Genomic DNA, 19461 nt, shown 5'->3' with positions numbered 1-19461 from the left:
TATAAAAATACAACTCTAATAGAATGTAAAAGCCACTGTGGTTATAAAGGAATAGGATGAAGTGATGAAGAAAAGACAACAGTCAGAACATTCATGGGGAGGGATTGGTGCTAAAGAGCAGCCTGGCAGAGAAAACCAGAAGAGCCAAGATAGACACAACCTAATCTTAATTTTTCTCAGGATGTAGTATGGTATATCAAATTTTTTGATATTTAAGTGTTTGCACCAAAAGGGTGGTTAATTTTCATAGTTCTCAAAGGATGCTCCCAAAGAAGACAGCTCTTAGGTAAAAATGAAAGAATCTCTCTATTATAAATTTGATTTTTCTTATATTTTTTTCTTCAACTTTTTGGTAACTGCTTTTGTCAGCTACTTAGAAATATCTAGCAGATATTAAAGAAATCATTAAAAGCGGATGTTTGTGCCTGGTTTGAGTCATAAATTTGAATAGTAAAACTATCCCTGCTGCTGCTGCTAAGTCACGTCAGTCGTGTCCGACTCTGTGCGACCCCATAGACGGCAGCCCACAGGCTCCTCCGTCCATGGGATTTTCCAGGCAAGAGTACTGGAGTGGGGTGCCATTGCCTTCTCCCAAAACTATCCCTAGATTTTTTCTATTAAAGAATTAATATAAATCAATTTCCATGTTATTACCAAATATCATATTTTTCAAGGGCTCTGCTGGGTGAACAAGTGTACTTTGCCTGTTAAGAATGATCAAATTCACCCATTCTGATCAGATTTATATTTTATGTTTCGAAACTTTACTATGTGCCTTAGACCAGCATACATGACACAACAAAGGTGAACTTATTGCACATATCAGTAATGCTAGCAAGTTCAAGTCCTCTGACTTTTTATGGGATGCATGACAGCATAAATAATGCACACACACAAAATCATTTAAGAAACTTTATTCTTGAAAGTATACAAGAGAAATGATTAAGAAACCCCATGTGGTTTGCAGGCATAGCATATGGCTTATGGTTTTGACACTGTGACCAAGACATTTACCACCAGCTGGTACCAGTGTAACTAGTTGCAAGAAAACATCCAGGAGTAGCAGAACCACTTCCACTGCTGAAAGTTCTACAATACTTATTTGGCTAAGATATAGCAAATGTCGGGCTTCCCAGGCGGCACTAGTAGCAAAGAACCTGTCTGCCAAAGCAGGAGATATAAGAGACGTGGGTTCCATCCCTGGGTTGGGAATATCCCCTGGAGGAAGGCATGGCAACCCACTCCAGTATTCTTGCCTAGAGAATCCCAAAGACAGAGGATCCTGGTGGGCTACAGTCCATGGGGTCACAAAGAGTCAGACAAGACTGAAGCAACTTAGCACGCATGCATGACAAATGTTATTTGGATAGAAATGTTATACCTATTTGGGGAGGAAGGAGAGCAATATAATGGAAAAGAATAAGCAAAAAATTTAGCCCATCTAACCACTTTCCAGGAACAGAACCCTACAAACTTTTTTAAGGGCACTACTTCAGGGATATACTACAGGTGAGCATGAAATTTGAAGATGTCTATTTATTCATCCAATAGGATTCCCTGAGTTCATAGATTGTCACTCTACTAGGGGCTCAAGAAATACATGCCTCAGGCCTACTATCAGAGCACAAACAGTGTAGGAGAGAGACAGGCCCGCAGGGAAAGATGACTAGTAGGACGTTAGTTGCTGCACTGGGTACAGAGGGGACAAAGGAGAGAAGCCATTTCTACCTAAACCAGGTGAAGACACAAAGGAGAATGTGAGAAGGAGGACAAACGTTCATTTGGCAGAGAAAGGATGTCTGATCAGAGTGTGAAAAACAAGGAATTTTAAGAACATTAAAAGGAAAGAGCTTTATGGAAAGAGAAAGCAGGATAAGCAAAGCCATGTAGATCTGAAGAAATGGGACCCGTAGTAAACTGCAACTAACTTGATATGGCTGGAGATTTGGGTGAACTCCTTATTACACACCTATTTTCTGTGGTGGATCTTAGAGTGTGGACTCTAATGTAATCATTGAAACAGAAGATGAAAGTTTGAATGGAATGGAGAGATGGCAGTACGTTTAAATGACTAATGACCAGAACTGAGCCAATGTTCATCACTGATGGTACTGGGGGAAGGGAAAAAGACACAGTGACAGTGAGTCCTGGATCCAGTTTTGGGGTGTGTATTGAAAAATCTTAGGTTTCTCCTCTTGAACACTTCACTTCTGACATTTCTACCAAATGCATGGGAGATTTTCCACCACCAAACCTTTCTCTGATGTGGCTGGATATCCTACAATTTAACTCAGTTATGACACTAACTACCTGCAGATAGCATCAGATCCCACAAGTGAAGGCTCACAAGGCTGTCCCCCACTTCAGATGCCAATCACAAGTATTAGACCCATGGGTTACACACAACTTTTGTCCAACTTGGCTATAAATTGGAGTTTCCCATGACCTCCTCCTCTTAGATTCAATTATTTGCTTGAGTGGCTCACAGAACTCAAGAAAACACTTGCTTATGTTCAGCAGATACTAGTGGAGGTGATGCAATTCCAGTTGAGCTATTTCAAATCTTGAAAGATGATGCTGTGAAAGTGATGCACTCAATATGCCAGCAAATTTGGAAAACTCAGCAGTGGCCACAGGACTGGAAAAGGTCAGTTTTCATTCCAATCCCAAAGAAAGGAAATGCCAAAGAATGCTCAAACTACTGCACAATTGCACTCATCTCACATGCTAGTAAAGTAATGCTCAAAATTCTCCAAGCCAGGCTTCAGCAATATGTGAACCATGAACTTCCAGATGTTCAAGCTGGTTTTAGAAAAGGCAGAGGAACCAGAGATCAAATTGCCAACACCCACTGGATCATCGAAAAAGCAAGAGAGTTCCAGAAAAACATCTATTTCTGCTTTATTGACTATGCCAAAGCCTTTGACTGTGCAGATCACAATAAACTGTGGAAAATTCTGAAAGAGATGGGACTACCAGACCACCTGACCTGCCTCTTGAGAAACCTATACACAGGTCAGGAAGCAACAGTTAGAACTGGACATGGAACAACAGACTTGTTCCAAATAGGAAAAGGAGTACATCAAGGCTGTATATTGTCACCCTGCTTATTTAACTTACATGCAGAGTACATCATAAGAAACGCTGGGCTGGAAGAAGCACAAGCTGGAATCAAGATTGCTGGGAGAAATATCAATAACCTCAGATATGCAGACAACACCACTCTTATGGCAGAAAGTGAAGAGGAACTCAAAAGCCTCTTGATGAAGGTGAAAGAGGAGAGTGAAAAAGTTGGCTTAAAGCTCAACATTCAGAAAATGAAGATCATGGCATCTGGTCCCATCACTCCATGGGAAATAGATGGGGAAACAATGGAAACAGGGTCAGACTTTATTTTGGGGGCTCCAAAATCACTGCAGATAGTGATTGCAGCCATGAAATTAAAAGACGGTTAGTCCTTGGAAGGAAAGTTATGACCAACCTAGATAGCATATTCAAAAGCAGAGACATTACTTTGCCAACAAAGGTCCGTCTTGGCAAGGCTATGGTTTTTCCAGTGGTCATGTATGGAGGTGAGAGTTGGACTGTGAAGAAGGCTGAGTGCCGAAGAATTGATGCTTTTGAACTGTGGTGTTGGAGAAGACTCTTGAGAGTCCCTTGGACTGCAAGGAGATCCAACCAGTCCATTCTGAAGGAGATCAGTCCTGGGATTTCTTTGGAAGGAATGATGCTAAAGCTGAAACTCCAGTACTTTGGCCACCTCATGCGAAGAGTTGACTCATTGGAATAGACTCTGATGGTGGGAGGGATTGGGGGCAGGAGGAGAAGGGGACAACAGAGGATGAGATGGCTGGATGGCATCACCGATTCGATGGACATGAGTTTGAGTGAACTCCGGGAGTTGGGGATGGACAGGGAGGCCTGGCATGCTGCGATTCATGGGGTTGCAAAGAGTCGGACACAACTGAGCAACTGAACTGAACTGAACTGAACTGAAAGGATATGATAAAGGACAAAGGTGAGCAGCCAAATATTGCAAGGTCTGGGATGGGGATTGAACACAAGAACTTCTGTCCCTGGTGAATTGGGATGAGTCACCTTCCTGGTTCGTGTGTGTATTCACCTACCTGGAATCTCCCCAAGCCCCATATTATTGGGATTTTATGCTGATTTCTTCATGTGCACATAATTATTAACCCCATTTCCAGCCCCTCTCTAGAGTATGGGGTGGGTAGAAGAAGCTGTAAATTCCAAGCTTCCAATCACGGCATGGCCTTTGTGGTGACAGCCCCCATCCAGGAGTATACCCAGAATCATTTCATTAGAACAAAAAGTGCTTCTAGTGCTCTCTTATCACTTAAGAATTTACAAGAGTTTTAGGTGCTAGAGACAAAGAGCAATGTATGTATTTTCTATCATCTCAGTAGTTGCATGAATGGTGATTCCATTTGATACATATGAAGGGTATATATCAAATTTTAGAAATTTCTATTATAGATCTTTTAAGTCCTTCAAACTAAAGAAAGAGCACCGATTAGGAAAGAATTCATTGCATCGTTTTATCTAAGTCCTATGCCTACGTAGTATAACAATCCCACATGGTCTTTGGGCTAAAATGAGACACTATATGCTTTTTGCACCACATTATTCTAATATTCCTTTTCATCTGGGACATAGCAATCCCTCCAGAAACAGCCTGGAAAAATGAATCACAAGCAGTTAAAAATGTAAGTGAGAAGCATCAAGTTATTAGGCAAGGTTGAAAAGATAAACGGTTTGTGCAAGAAAATGTAATTAACAGGTTACACTGTATATGTTTGCAAAATGCCAGCGATGCATGAAAATGTTTTTGTCTACTTAATTTTCCTAAGATTGTGTGTTTATATTTAAATTAATTAAAGGCAAACAGTCTTGTGTTCTTAAATAACTTTGTGGTGACTGATACGTGCAGCAGCCAAATTGATAGCATGTAATGAAAACTAGCTAACCCAATGCTTGCAGTCTGAGAAGCCACGGAGTAAGCTACTGTCCTTAAGGGGAAAGACTCTGAAAGCCTAGTGTGCAGCAGACAGTCTCCCCATCCAAAGGTAGATTTTTCCACTCATGGAGGGAAAGCTGAGAGCATAAGCGCCTTGAGAGCAGACATCTTTGTTCATTGTGTTCAGTGACATATCCCAAATGTTTAGAACAGACTACGTGTTCAATAAATATTTTCTTAATTAATGAGTTACTGAAAACTTAATTAATGAATTTCCACAGCAACTTGGCAGCATGATGTGGGAGCAAAGATTTGGCATCAGAAGTCCTAGGTATTAACCCTCCTCAGTCGTATGATCCTGAGCAATTCATTTACTATTGAGTTTCAGTTTTCTCCTCAGTAAAATGGACACAATATTTATGAAAATGAGGTCATAAGAGATAGTTTATACGAAATCACATTATAAGCTTTAAAGGACTGATGTGTTCATTTATCTCCTTGAAGGCAGAAATTCTACTTCTGCACTACTCGGTAATTTCTGATCCTCACTGTTTCTGTATTACTAATTTTTTTTAAACTCCTGACACACAGTCTAGTGGACTTCCCAGGTGGCTCAGATAAAGAATCCGCCTGCCGGTGCAGAAGACGTAGGAGATGCAAGTTCGATCCCTGGATCAGGAAGATCCCCTGGAGGAGGAAATGGCAACCCACTCCAGAATTCTTGGCTTGAGAATCCCATGGACAGAGGAGTCTGGCAGGCTGTAGTCCATAGGCTTGCGAAGAGTCGGACAGGACTGAGTAACTGAGCACCCATGACACACAGTCTAAAATAACTTTATTAAAATGAATTGAAGTCACCGTGGCTGGTACATTTTGCATTGGGAATTGGAGGAGGAAGTGGTTGAAAAATGACAAGAACTCATTGCAAAAAAAATCAACATTTGGTTTATTGGACTATGTAAGATCTGCATTTCTTAGCAAATCTGAAGACTCTCTCAGCCTGATTTCTAGGATTACTTTGAACAAGACAGTTACTCCCCCACATCCATACAGAATTATTACCTTATATGATAAAGCAAGCTATATCTATTGGCTCTTTACAGTACAGATCTATTTCTGACTAAAGGCACTTCATTTGAAATTGTCCAGATCTACAAATACCATATGTGGCTATGTCAATACGTATGGTCTATGCCCAGGAAAACTTTCTCAGAGTATATGTATATTTAAATAAGTTCTTATCTCATGGACAGATTTGTTTTCAAAATTTCACTTGTAACAACCTTATTCAAGGATTTCTTCAACAAACATTATATCCTTATTGTTCTGAGCTCAGTGTTAAGCACTGGGAAACAAAGATGCCTGATGCCATCCTTTGGCCACCTGATGCAAAAAACAGATTCATCTGAAAAGACCCTGATGCTGGGAAAGATTGAAGGCAGGAGGAGAAGTGGCTGACAGAGTATGAGATGGTTGGATGGCATCACCAACTCAATGGACATGAGTTTGAGTGAACTCCGGGAGTTGGTGATGGACAGGGAGGCCTGGCGTGCTGCAGTCCATGGGGTCACAAAGAGTTGGACATGACTGAGTGACTGAACTGAACTGAATGCCATTCTTACCATGTCTGGCTACTTCTCGTTCTCTAAAGGCATGGAGACCAGGAACAAAGCTGCAAGATAATATGAGAAAATATGAAAATTGGTGCAGTAGGTATACTCTAAGATGGATCTTTGGATTTACGACTTCAGTGAATGGGTGAATGGTTCTACTACTGTTTTCCTACTACTGAGAGACACCCAAAGAATAAGCAGTTTTAAGGCAGAAAATATTTATCCTAATTATGCATAGTACTTAGCATGACTCTGAAATACAACCGATAGTGCCTCACCAGTGTCTGGCACACATGAGGCCCTCAGTAAGCATTATTTGAATCGATCAATGAAACCCTGTGCTGACATTTACTAGTTGTGTGACTTTGGGCAAGTCATTTACCTCTCTAAGTCTCCTTTTTTTCAACTGTGCAAATAGCAGAAGCTACTTAATAAAGTAAATAATTATTTTTTAAAAATAGAATGAAACTAAAGTAACACAATACCGGGTACCTAACAAGCTTTCAATAAATGGTAACCATTTGTATTCATCTTTGTGGCTCAGGGATTATGTCTTTCAGATAGGTCAGAAAAAGAAAATAGATGTGAATAATCATTAATTTTACTAATGTTATTTCACACATTTTTTTACAGGTGTTGATTGAGCCTTTCTCTGATGCCAAATACATAGTGTCCTGTGATTTTGTGAGAACATGGTGCCCTCATCACCTGGGTCCAGTGCTCTCCCACCTAGGGTCTGGTTGAAACCCCTATCAGCACTTAGCCCTCAGCCACTCAGTCACTATGCACCTCAGCTGTCTTCTCCCACGAGATGGCTAGATCAATGACAGAGGATGCATAAGAAGAAAGAGAGCAATAAAAAGTAAGAACTGATTCCCTCCAGCCTACTACAAGTTTAATATCATGTGTAAGGGCAGATCTTACAGTCAACATAATTATATGCATAATGTGTGTGGAAAAGCAAAAACATGTAAATCATACAACTTTAAATGCAAATATATACATGGTCTTTTTTATTATCTATGCCACTTGGATTTGAACCTCAGAATAACCTTAGTGGAAACTACTGCCCTAGGTACCTTTTTTTTTTTTAACTGAAATCAGTCATCAGTTTTTTTAACTGAAATCAGGTTTTTAAAAAGGAATTCAGGAATGAAAAAGAAATATGTTTTACAGTTCACATCTGCGTGGGCTAAACCACCTGCTGTGATTCTGTGGATTATATTCTTTTTACCGCCTTGGAGTATTAGTTAATATTATGTGTACATGTTTTCTCTTCCACCACCCCCAATCCCAGATTGCCAGTTCCTTGAAAGAAAAGCACTGTCTATTATAATTTATCATGTCCCTTTGTAACCCTGGCAAATCAGGTCTTTAAAAATGGAGGGAGTGCTCTCTCATATGAGATAACACCATCTTATCTGTTCTTCACTCCTCATTCCATTCTCTTTATCCTCTAGGTTTCATATTTTTGCCCCTTTCTCGCCTTGCCAGTCCTTCTTGTTTTCCTACTCTCTCTTCTCTCTGGACTGTAATTTTGTCTTTGTTCTTTATATCAGTATAATTTGCCATTATAGCAATTCTCCCACTTTACCTGGATCCCCCAAAGTTCCCTTTTGGGAACCTGTTCCCTCCTCTCTAAAGAAAATTTCCACCACTCTTCTCCCCTCTCGTGTTGGAACATACTTATCCATGGTTTTTAATCCTGTTTTTCAGATGTTCCATGAAGAATCTTTATATCTGGTTTGAAACCATCCAGAGCATTTGAGGTTGTTAAAAAACAAAATTCAACTGAGTACATTTTAAAAGCATTTCTGGCTTTATTCAAAGAGTCATGAATTGGGCAGCATCCAATTTAACAAATAGAAAGGAGTTCTGAGGAGCTGTACAAAATGAAAGACTTTTATAGACAGAAGGGAGCTGGAACAAGGAAGTTATTCTAGACCAAAAAAAAAGTGAGTTATTACAAGGTCATTTTCCTTTAGGGGATGACAAGGATCTCAAGTAGATTACCTAACTATTGCTTATTACATGATTCCGGATTGATGATTGACTGTTTTAAGGTTCCATTTTGGGGAGAGCTGAAACTGTAGTTACGTCTCAGTCTGGTGATCTTGTGCTTAATGTAAGTGACATCATTTTGGCCTGTTGTTATTGTATTTACAGATGTGAATAATATTGTGTCCCTGTTTAGATATTACTGTTTTCTCTTATAGTGAGACAAAATGCTATCTGCTCATTCCTCAGGTGGGGCTTCCAAGGTGGCGCTAATGTTAAAGAACCCACCTGACAATGCAGGAGATTTAAGAGACATGAGTTCAGTCCCTGAGTCAGGGAGATCCCCTGAAGAAGGGGATGGCAACCCACTCCAGTATTCTTGCTTGGAGAGTGCCCTGGACAGAGGATCCTGGAAGGCTACAGTCCATAGGGTCCCAAAGAGTGGGCACAACTGAAGCAACTTAGCGCATAGCACTCCTCAAGGATATTCTAAAAAAAAGGCTTTCACAACTTTTTCCAACAGTCATATCTCACATTGTTGAAGGATGGGGTATAAGCCTATAAGTAACAAAAACTTGATAAGTGTAATGCCCCATTCAGGAGCTTCTTAAGCTGCTTCTGGTGCAGACATCTTTATTTCCCCATTCATTTAGTGTTTGGAAGTTCCCAATTCATTCCCGGATTCTCCAGAACCAAGTTCCTATCTGTTGACCACTGCTTTCATCATTCCTACGTACCTACCCAAGTCCCAAATCTGTCTGCTCTAGACTTGTCAATGGTTTTCACTGGGTTTAGGCATGTATTACCTGCTTAAATAGCTTCTAAGGTCCACTGGTACATGAACAATTCATGGTTACTCAGCACCACCCCATAGAAGATAGCTCACGATTATGTCTTTGCTTTTTAAGAAAATAGCTTTTAGCATTGGAATATATACACTACCATCCATAAAATAGATAGCCAGTGGGAATTTGCTATATGACATGGAGTTCAAACCCAGTGCTCTGTGACAACCTAGAGGGGTGTGAATGTGTTGGGAGGTCTGCTGCTGCTGCTAAGTCACTTCACTCGTCTCTGACTCTGTGCGACCCCATAGATGGCAGCCCACCAGGCTCCCGCATCCCTGGGATTCTCCAGGCAAGGCAAGAATACTGGAGTGGGAAAGGGAGATTCAAAAGAGAGGAGATGTAGTTATACCTATGGCTGATTCATGGTGATGTATGGCAGAAACCAATATTATAAAGCAATTGTCCTCCAATTAAAGATATGATCAAACAACAACAACAAAAAATAACACTTCTGTTATGTAAGCCAGAGAGATCCAATGTCTTTGAAATTTTTATTTCCTCAAAAAATAAAAATCAAGGTGACTTGAAGCAATTAAAAAGTCTTTCAGAAAGTCTGCTCATTTCTACTTTGGTAATCCTTTCCTCTACAGTTGGCATCAGCAAACTTTATCCATAAAAGTCAGTTTGCCAATATTTTGGACTATGCTGGTTAACTCAGTTCAGTTCAGTTCAGTTGCTCAGTCGTGTCTGACTCTGCGACCCCATGAATCACACCACGCCAGGCTTCCCTGTCCATCACCAACTCCCGGAGTTCACTCAAACTCACGTCCATCAAGTTGGTGATATCATCCAGCCATCTCATCCTCTGTCGTCCCCTTCTCCTCCTGCCCCCAATCCCTCCCAGCATCAGAGTCTTTTCCAATGAGTCAGCTCTTCACATGAGGTGGCCAAAGTACTGGACTTTCAGCTTTAGCATCAGTCCTTCCAAAGAACACCCAGGGCTGATCTCCTTTAGAATGGACTGGTCGGATCTCTTTGCAGTCCAAGGGACTCGCAAGAGTCTTCTCCAACACCACAGTTCAAAAGCATCAATTCTTTGGCGCTCAGCTTTCTTCACACAGTCCAACTCTCACATCCATACATGACTACTGGAAAAACCATAGACTTGACTAGACGGACCTTTGTTGGCAAAGTAATGTCTCTGCTTTTGAATATGCTATCTAGGTTGGTCATAACTTTCCTTCCAAGGAGTAAGCGTTTTTTAATTTCATGGCTGCAATCACCATCTGGCTAATTGGGCTCACCCAAAAAAGATGGCTAACACCCAAAAAAGATGTCTTTTACATCACATGGGACTGGAATGCAAAAGCAGGAAGTCAAGAGATACCTGAAGTAACAGGCAAATTTGGCCTTGGAATGCAAAATGAAGCAGGGCAAAGGCTAACAGAGTTTTGCCAAGAGAGCACACTGGTCATAGCAAACACCCTCTTTCAACAACACAAGAGAAGACCCTACACATGGGCATCACCAGATGGTCAATACCAAAATCAGACTGATTATATTCTTTGCAGCCAAAGATGGAGAAGTGATAGCTTACAGTGAATAGTGTCAGATTTGTGATCTCAGAAGATTTAGCTTTAGGACCAGGGGCCAGGCTTGATCACTCAAGAGCTTATGTGTATCAGAGTTTTATTGAAGTATGAAAAGGGACAGAGAGAGCTTCTGACACAGACATCAGAAGGGGGACAGAGAGTGCCCCCCTCGATAGTTTTAGCAAAGGAGCTATATACTTTTTAAATTGGTTATTACAATAAATCAAAAGAATGTCTCAAGGTTGTAAAGATCTTACTAGATCCACTCCCACAATTTACTTTTTAAGATGACAGGATTATAACTAACAATAGAAAGATCTTACCAGACCCACTCTCATAATATACATTTTAAGATAACAGGATTCGTCAGAATGTTTTCAAGGAGAAATAGTCCTCAGCAGGATACATTGTTGTTATATAATCCTTGAAAGAAAGTGAAGTCGCTCAGTCGTGTCCAACTCTTTGCAACCCCATGGACTGGGATCTGTAGACTGTAATCAGGCTCCTCCATCCATAGGATTTTCCAGGCAAGAATACTAGAGTGGGTTGCCATTTCCTTCTTCAGGAGATCTTCCCAACCAAGGGATTGAACCCAGGTCTCCAGCATTATAGGTAGATGTTTTACCATCTGAGTCGCCAGGGAATCCTTAGTACAGAGTTTAAGCTGAGCTGTTTTGTTGTGTAATCATCAGCTCTGGGCTTAAAGAAAAAAATGTATTATCTGACTAAGACTAAGAAATATAGAATAAAAAGTTTGTCCTTTTCTCCTCCTTGAGAACTCCAGACCCCTATCTACTCTTGAAAAGCCCCAGACCCCACTCTCCTCCTCGGGGACCCCAGACTTCTTATCAACCTACCTAGAAATTGACTCTCTCAGAAGCTCTAGAAAGTCAGCAAAAACAAAACTGGGAGCTGACTGTGGCTCAGATCATGAACTCCTTATTGCCAAATTCAGGCTTAAATTGAAGAAAGTAGGGAAAACCACTAAACCATTCAGGTATGACCTAATCAAATCCCTTACAAATATACAGTGGAAGTGACAAACAGATTCAAGGGATTAGATCTCATCTGAGTGCCTGAAGAACTATGGATGGAAGTTCCTGACATTGTACAGGAGGCAGTGATCAAGACCATCCTCAAGAGAAAGAAATGCAAAGAAGCAAAATGGTTGTCTGAGGAGGCCTTACAAATAGCTGAGAAAAGAAGAGAGGCTAAAGGAAAAGGAGAAAAGGAAAGATATACCCATTTGAATGCAGAGTTCCAAAGAACAGCAAAGAGAGATAAGAAAGCCTTTTCTCAGTAATAAATGCAAAGAAGTAGAGGAAAACAATAGAATTAGAAAGACTAGAGATCTCTTCAAGAAAATTAGAAATACTGTCGGGGGAGTTTGTAATTTCCTCGGTTCTGTCTCATCACAACAAAAATTTGAAGCGAGGGATAAACCAACGTTACAGCCCTTGGACGACCAGTGTTATAGCTCTCGGATGGACCAGTGCCGCAGCTCCGTGTTTCAACTCAATTTTATTTAGAAAGTAAAGGAAAATACATCCTCGAGGCATGGTGGCATGCCATCTCAAAAGACGCAGAGAAGAAAGGCCCCTAGCCCAATTTTGGCTCCTCTTTTTATATGTTTTTCCTCCTCCCCCTGGGCCTGCCCTCTGTAAATTGGGTTGGTCAGGAGCGCTGTTTGTTTTACCTGAGGTCCTCACTCTGGTCCTCACACCTTACTTTGTTCTATTTCTGTGGACTTTTCCCTTCTTTTTCTTTTAGCTACTGCCATTTTGGACTCCTTTTTCCTACTCCCTCAAAAGATGGGAAGCCCAATCTTTGGGAATAGGGACACTGAGGTCTCTCTGACTTCTTCCTGCTGAACTGGGATGGCAAGGGGCTTTGGGCTTCCTCCTCTTGCTAGTCTCAAACCTCAGAGTCCTTGTAGCAGTGTCCATCTAAGGGTAAGTGATATTTTTTCTGTGGTCGGCTATAGTTTTATATATCCTTGTTCAACTGTAGCTTGTTGACCTGGGCAGAGACAAAATGTATTAGACAATTGATACTACATGGAGCAATCACAAGCAGCATCAATATGGTGATGACAAGGACTAGTAGGGGCATTAGCCAACTCCAAATTTCCCATCACCAAGAGGATCTCCCAAAGAGAGATTGTAGCCACCCGAAGAACTCTCTAGCTTGTTCTTTGAGAGCCTGTGGGGTCTGAATGTTTTTCTTGAGGACTGTGAGACTTTCTTTAACTTAGCTAGAGGTATTTACCCAGAAACCACAGGTTTCACTCAAGATGGCTCAAGTCCCTCCTTGTTCAGGGATCAGGAGATCTATCTCTTGTCTGTTTTGGAGTACAAACCCTGCCAAGCTGTGTTGGCTCTTTAGAGCTGTCCTGAAAAATCTTATCCCCAGAAACTTATTTTTGGGGGTGTTCATTAGAATGGCACCCATTTGTAGTCTTGAATAGGTATCTGAGATCTCCCAGGGGCTCACAGGTGTATTGAGTGTCCTTTTCTGTTTTCTTCCACGGCTTGACTCATGAGTAGTGAATCCAGGAGTCATGTCCTGGTATCTTGACTCCTGTGAGAGTAGAAAGTATTACAGGGTAGGGGCCCTTCTGTGTGGGCTGGAGTTAAGCCTTTGGGGACCCATCTTTCCAGATTTTAATTAGGACTTGTGTTCCTGGAGCAAATAGTGATGACTTTAGAATCTTTTGGATCCTGGTTGACACCCCACAAGCATATATCCTGTTGGAATTGCCCAATGGCCATTGTATAAGACTGGAAGGTCTGAGCCTCTGGCTCTAGGAAGAGGTCATCAGCATTAAAAAAAAAAAAAAAAAAGGTCTCCCATAGCATCTCATAAGGACTAAGACCAACCTGTTCCTTAGGGGCAATATGGGTGCAGAAGAGAGATATTGGTAAAGTCTCCTTCCATCCCAGGGAGATCTCCTGGGTTATTTTTTGTATTGTTGATTTTAAGAATTGGTTGGCACTTTCTACTTTTCCTGAAGCCTAAGACCTCCAGGCACAATGGAGATAATAAGTAATGACCAATGCTTTAGAGACCCCTTGGGTGACCTTAGAAGTAAATGATGTTCCATTGTCACTTTGTAATGACCTGGGCAGACCAAATCTTGGAATGATTTCATGGAACAGTTTTGTTGTTGTTTGTTTGTTTGTTTGTTTGTTTTTTTACCACTTCCTCAGCCTTCTTAGTCCAGGTGGGAAAACCTTCAATCCATCCTGTGAATGTATCTATCATGACTAATAGGTATTTATACCCTTGAGAAACTGGCATCTGGATGAAGTTCATCTTCCAGTCCTCTCCTGGGTAGGTCCCACATCATTGGACAGGCTGGGCCAGCTCAGGTTTTTGAGCTGCTTGGGGGTTGTTTAATTGGCAAGTGGGGCAAGAGGTGACCACTTGCCTTATAGTCATTTGGAGGCCTGTTCCTCTGAAGGATCTTTCTAGTAATCTTTGGAGGCCCTTTCCCCCTAAATGAGTGGAGGCACGTAAGGAGTTAACCAACTTCCATTGGAAATTCCCAGGCAGAAAAAGGAGTCCCTCCCATGGAACCACCCCATATGATCTTGAAAGCCCTCACGCTTAGGTTTAAGAGTCTCACCTCCGGTATATGAAGGAGTTTCTGGCAAATTAGTCTGTGGAACTAAGGTGGCAATCCCTATTAAGTCATTGTTCCATAATGCTGCTCTATTAGCTGCCTGATCGGCTGCTTGTTTCCCTCGTGCCACTTCTGTGCTCCCTTTTTGGTGTCCTTTATGGTGGGAGACTGAAACCTCAGCAGGCAGATGGACTGCCTCCAAGAGTCTAAGAATTTGATCACCATATTTGACTGGGGACCCTCGGGTGGTCAAGTGACCTCTTTCTTTCTAAATAGCAATATGTGCATGTAGCACCAGAAAGGCATACTTGGAGTCAGTGTAAATGGCTACTCTTTTCCTTTTCCCAGCTCTAAAGCTCAAGTCAGGGCTGTGAGCTCAGCTAATTGGGCTGAAGTACCTGGGAGCAAAGGCTTAGCCTCTATGGTCTCAAAATTGGAGACTACTGCATATCCAGCTCTTCTTTTTCCATCCAAGACAAAGCTGCTTCCATCAGTGTACCAGATTTCTTCAGGATTGGTCAGAGGATCTTCTGACAATCCCTCTTGGGGTTTTGTCCAGTGGTCCAAAGTTTCTAGGCAAGAGTGAAAGGGGAGAGAGCCCTTGGGGGTAGGCAGGAGGGTGGCTGGGTTAAGAACCTCACAAGGGGATATACTGAGGCCTGGATTTTCCATCAGCACTACTTGATATCTGAGGATTCTTTGATCAGACATCCATAAATGGCTTCTCTCATTTAGGAGTTGTTTCACTTGGTGGCTGGTAAAAATGGTTAGTTTGCTCCCAGAAGAGAGTTTTAAAGCATCTTCTATCAGGATCCCAATAGCTGCAAGATTTCGAAGGCAGGCAGGCCAACCTCAGGTGGTTGGGCCGAGCCTCTTGGATAAGTAAGCTACAGGTTGGGGCTCAGATCCCAACCTTTGAGTTAACATTCTCAAGGCTTTTCCTTCTTTTTCATGGACATAAAGTTGGAATACTTTTTCTGGGTCTCGCAACCTGAAGGCAGTTGCTTGAGTTAAGGGGGTTAATTTTGTTCTCCCATGGTTTTTGGTCCCTCTCTATTGGAGAAGGTATAATGGGTATCTCAGTAGTAACCAGAAACTGTAGGGCTCTAGGGGCTGAAAAGCTTCCCATCACAAGGGTGGTCCACAGTTTAGTGAGTATATCTCTTCCCAATAAGGGAGTAGGACACTCAGGGACCACCAGAAACTGGTGGGAAAATATTTGTCCATCTCAGCAACAAAGAAGTGCTCAGGTGAATCTTTAGTAATTATTTTTCCTGCAGCACCCAAAATGGTACAGGTTTGGGAGGAGAAGGCTCCAGAGTAGGAGGTCAGGACAGAGTAGGTAGCCCCTGTGTCAACCAAGAAATTCTCGGACCTACCTACCACATCCAGTTGCACCCTTGGCTCCAGCCCCGTGATGGTTATCTGTGACAGGCGGGTTGGCTGGAGCGGGCTGCTTCAGTCCTGTTGAACCATTGTGAGGGAAGGGTTGGCACTTGACCTTGAGGCTCTTGGGTCCCGAGGCCCTTGAGGCCCAATGTCCCAACTGATGACACTTGTAGCAAGCTGTTTTAGGAGACTTGTCATGGTTTGGACACTCTTTGGCCCAATGCCTCGCCTGTCTACAGATTAGGCATTTGCTCCTGCCTTGTCCTTTAAAGACTCGGGGTTTGCCTTTCTGGAAGGATGCCAGCATCTGTGTATATCTTGTCTCTTTCCTATTCTCCTTTTCCTGGGCCTTGGTCTCCCTTTCTTGTTCTCTGTTATAAAAGGTATTGGTGGCTTTCTGGACCATCTCATCTAAAGAGGCAGCAGGGTCCTGCTGCTGTAGCTGTTGTAACTTTATCCTGATGTCTGATGCACACTGGGACAGGAATTTGTCCTTTAAAATCACCTGTCTCTGGTGATAGTCTAAGTCCAGATTGGTAAACTTTTAGAGGGCCTTTTTTAGCCTTTCCAGAAGGGCAATGAGGTTCTCATTGGGCTCCTGAGTTATTGCTGAGACTGGGCACAGTCCCACAAGTAATAGGCTTCCTTTAATTTCCATAGGTGGACTTCGTTAGGGGTGAGACTTTCTGAAGCTTAGCCTACCCAGTACTGTTGCAACCTGAGAGCCAGGCATCCCCGGGTAAGCTGAGGTGTGACAGCCTCCTGGAGATCAAATCCCTGGGCAGGTCAAGGCAGGTTGGCCTCCCCAAAATTGGGTCCCTGGGCATGTCAAGGCATGTCGACCTCCTGGGATCCCCCGGACTGGCAGATCCCTGAGCAGTTTGAGGTGTGAAAACCTCCCTGTGACCAGCACCCTAGGCAGGTCAAGGCAGGTTGACTTTCTGGCATCCTGGACTGATGGATCCCTGAGCAGGCTGAGGCATGACAACCTCCCAGGGATCGGATCCCTAGGCAGGTCAAGGCAAGTCAACCTCCTGGGACCCTGGGGCTGGAGTTGGGCTTCCCCAAAGTCTCCAAAGTGACAAGTGCTGGGTAGGATTAAGGGGTTGTAATTTTAATTTATTGCCAGTTTGTTCACCACAAGTGGAAATAGATATCATGATGTAAAACAATCCAAGCCATGCTCTGAGACTGGGAACCTGTTGAAACAGCCATAAGCCTTATCCTCTTATTGCTCTGAGAGAATGTAAGTCACTGATTTCCTCCCCTAGTCCTCCATAAGAGCAGGTTAGGGTGTCTCCAATGGTAAACATTTCATTGTCATAGACCCCCATTAGGTAATAACAGAAGTAATGAGAAAGGAGTGGGTTATCTGGCCCTATTAGCATTAAAGTATCTTAATAATAAGCAGGGTGGAACAATGTTGCCTACAAGGGGGCAGGGTCCTGGTTGTAGGAGTTAGTAAGTGGCTTAAGAACAAATTCATAAGAAGCAACAGACCAGATGTTCCATAAAAGTGGAGTGGAAATTTGATCCAGGGGTAAGTTTGTAACTTTTAGGAGAAGGGTGGTAAGGGTTTGGGCCCAAACAGCCTGCAGGGCTAACTCCCAAAGTAGCAAACATTATCCCTGGAAGCCCAACTGCCTTTGAAGGGATGCCAACAGATGGACTTCTAGCAGACATTGTGTGCCTGTCACCCGCACTAGCGGGTCCACTGAGAGATGCTGCTGTTGCACATGTGGTAGAATGGTAGATGAAGGCCTGAATATCTAGATGGATTGGATATTAAACAGTATTTCCCTCCCAAGGGTCAGCTATTTTCTGGTTGTCCTTCCAGAAGATTATAGAGGCAACATTGTGGGCCTGGACAGGGCTCAGGAGAAGAGAAAGAAACAGGAAGGAAGAGAGCAGGGCACAACTTTTGAAAGAATGACATAGCTAGCCCAAGGGCATAACATAAACCAATTAAAACCAAATGGATCCAAGGTGACAAGTTAAATTCAACTAAACCTTGATCCCCAATCTGCAAGCTAAATGACACATCCAAAGGAGGCAGGACAGCTCCAAGTCACCATCTAAAGAAGGAGGAGTGGGTGGTTTCCCAGTGGTTGGGATGATCCCCCCACTCATTTGCATATGAATTCACCCACACCACATTCCATGGCCGAAGCACTTGCCCTCTGTGACGGCCCACACCCTGTGGAGTGTGGTTCTCTCTGAATCTGAAAAAATCCACCTCTTACCTATGGCAATGTCTCTAACTGAATTTTTGCAGTGAGACATCAGAGACTAAGTTTCATTAGGTTCTGAAGCCAGGCACCATGGGTTTTGGCCAGGCTCAAGTTCCAGGAGAGAGGAGCTGAGAACAGGAGGAAAAAGTGGTGAGAAAAACATGCTGGGGAATCCCCTTCATAGCCTGCCAGAAAATCTGCTAAATACCTGACCTGTGCTCACTGTTTTCAGTGGCCTGTTCCTTGGTACAAAGAAGATTAAGGACAGAAGAACTGCCACGGCTTGGGTAACAGCTACTGGGGCCCAGGAGATAATGGAGCCTTTGGGGCATACTGAGGAGAAGCCCTTGCCAAAGTCCCTCAGTTGCACCCACTGCTGCTCGCCTGTTCACGGGGGTTTAAGGAAACAAGAAACAATAGATTGTAAAGGAATGAAGATTTTGTTAGGCATAGGTCCTTCCAACCATAGGAGCGAGGATCTCCTACCTTAATCAGAGGTCTTCTGGAATCTGAGACTGAGCCCCGTGAGCTTTCTGCTGAATTCGTTTTTCACTGTCCACATTTCCAGCACGTTGGGCTTCTTGTTACTTCCTCTCCACTGGGTTTTCTTTGCGTTCAGCTTCCAATGCAGGAGCTTTCGCCCACTTGGGCTCCTGCTGTGCTTGGCTTCCTCTTTGCAGGGAGCCAAGCTGAGGTTGCTTCAGCCAGGTTAAATCCAAGAAACAGCACGATAGATGTAAGGGGAGTATGTAATTTCCTCAGTTCTGTCTTGTAGCAACAAAAATTTGAAGCAAGGGACTGATCAGCGTTACAGCCCTCAGACGGACCAGTGTTACAGCTCCACGTTACAGCTAAGTTTTACTTAGAAAGTAAAGGAAAATACATCTTAGAGGTATGACGGCAAAAGACCCAAAGAGAAGAGTGGTCCCCGGCCCAATTTTCGCTCCTCTTTTTATATGTTATTTCTCCTCCCCATGGGCCTGCCCTATGTAAATTGGGCTAGCCAGGAGAGCTGTATGTTTTACCTGAGGTCCTTACTCCTGTCCTCGAGCCCTCCTTTGTTCTATTTTCAAGGACTTTTTCCTTCTTTGTCTTTTAACCGCCGCCATTTTCGACTCCTTTTTCCTATTCTAACTACCTAACATTAATGTTCCCTTGGTATTTCAGATTTTCTTGAAGAGATCTCTACCCTTTCCCATTCTGTTGTTTTCCTCTGTTTCTTTGCATTGATCACTGAGAAAAGGCTT

Source organism: Bos indicus x Bos taurus, chromosome 3 (assembly GCF_003369695.1).
Source record: "Bos indicus x Bos taurus breed Angus x Brahman F1 hybrid chromosome 3, Bos_hybrid_MaternalHap_v2.0, whole genome shotgun sequence".
NCBI lineage: Eukaryota > Metazoa > Chordata > Mammalia > Artiodactyla > Bovidae > Bos > Bos indicus x Bos taurus.
The sequence above is the reverse complement of the archived record's forward strand: the minus strand, read 5'-3'. Positions refer to the sequence as shown.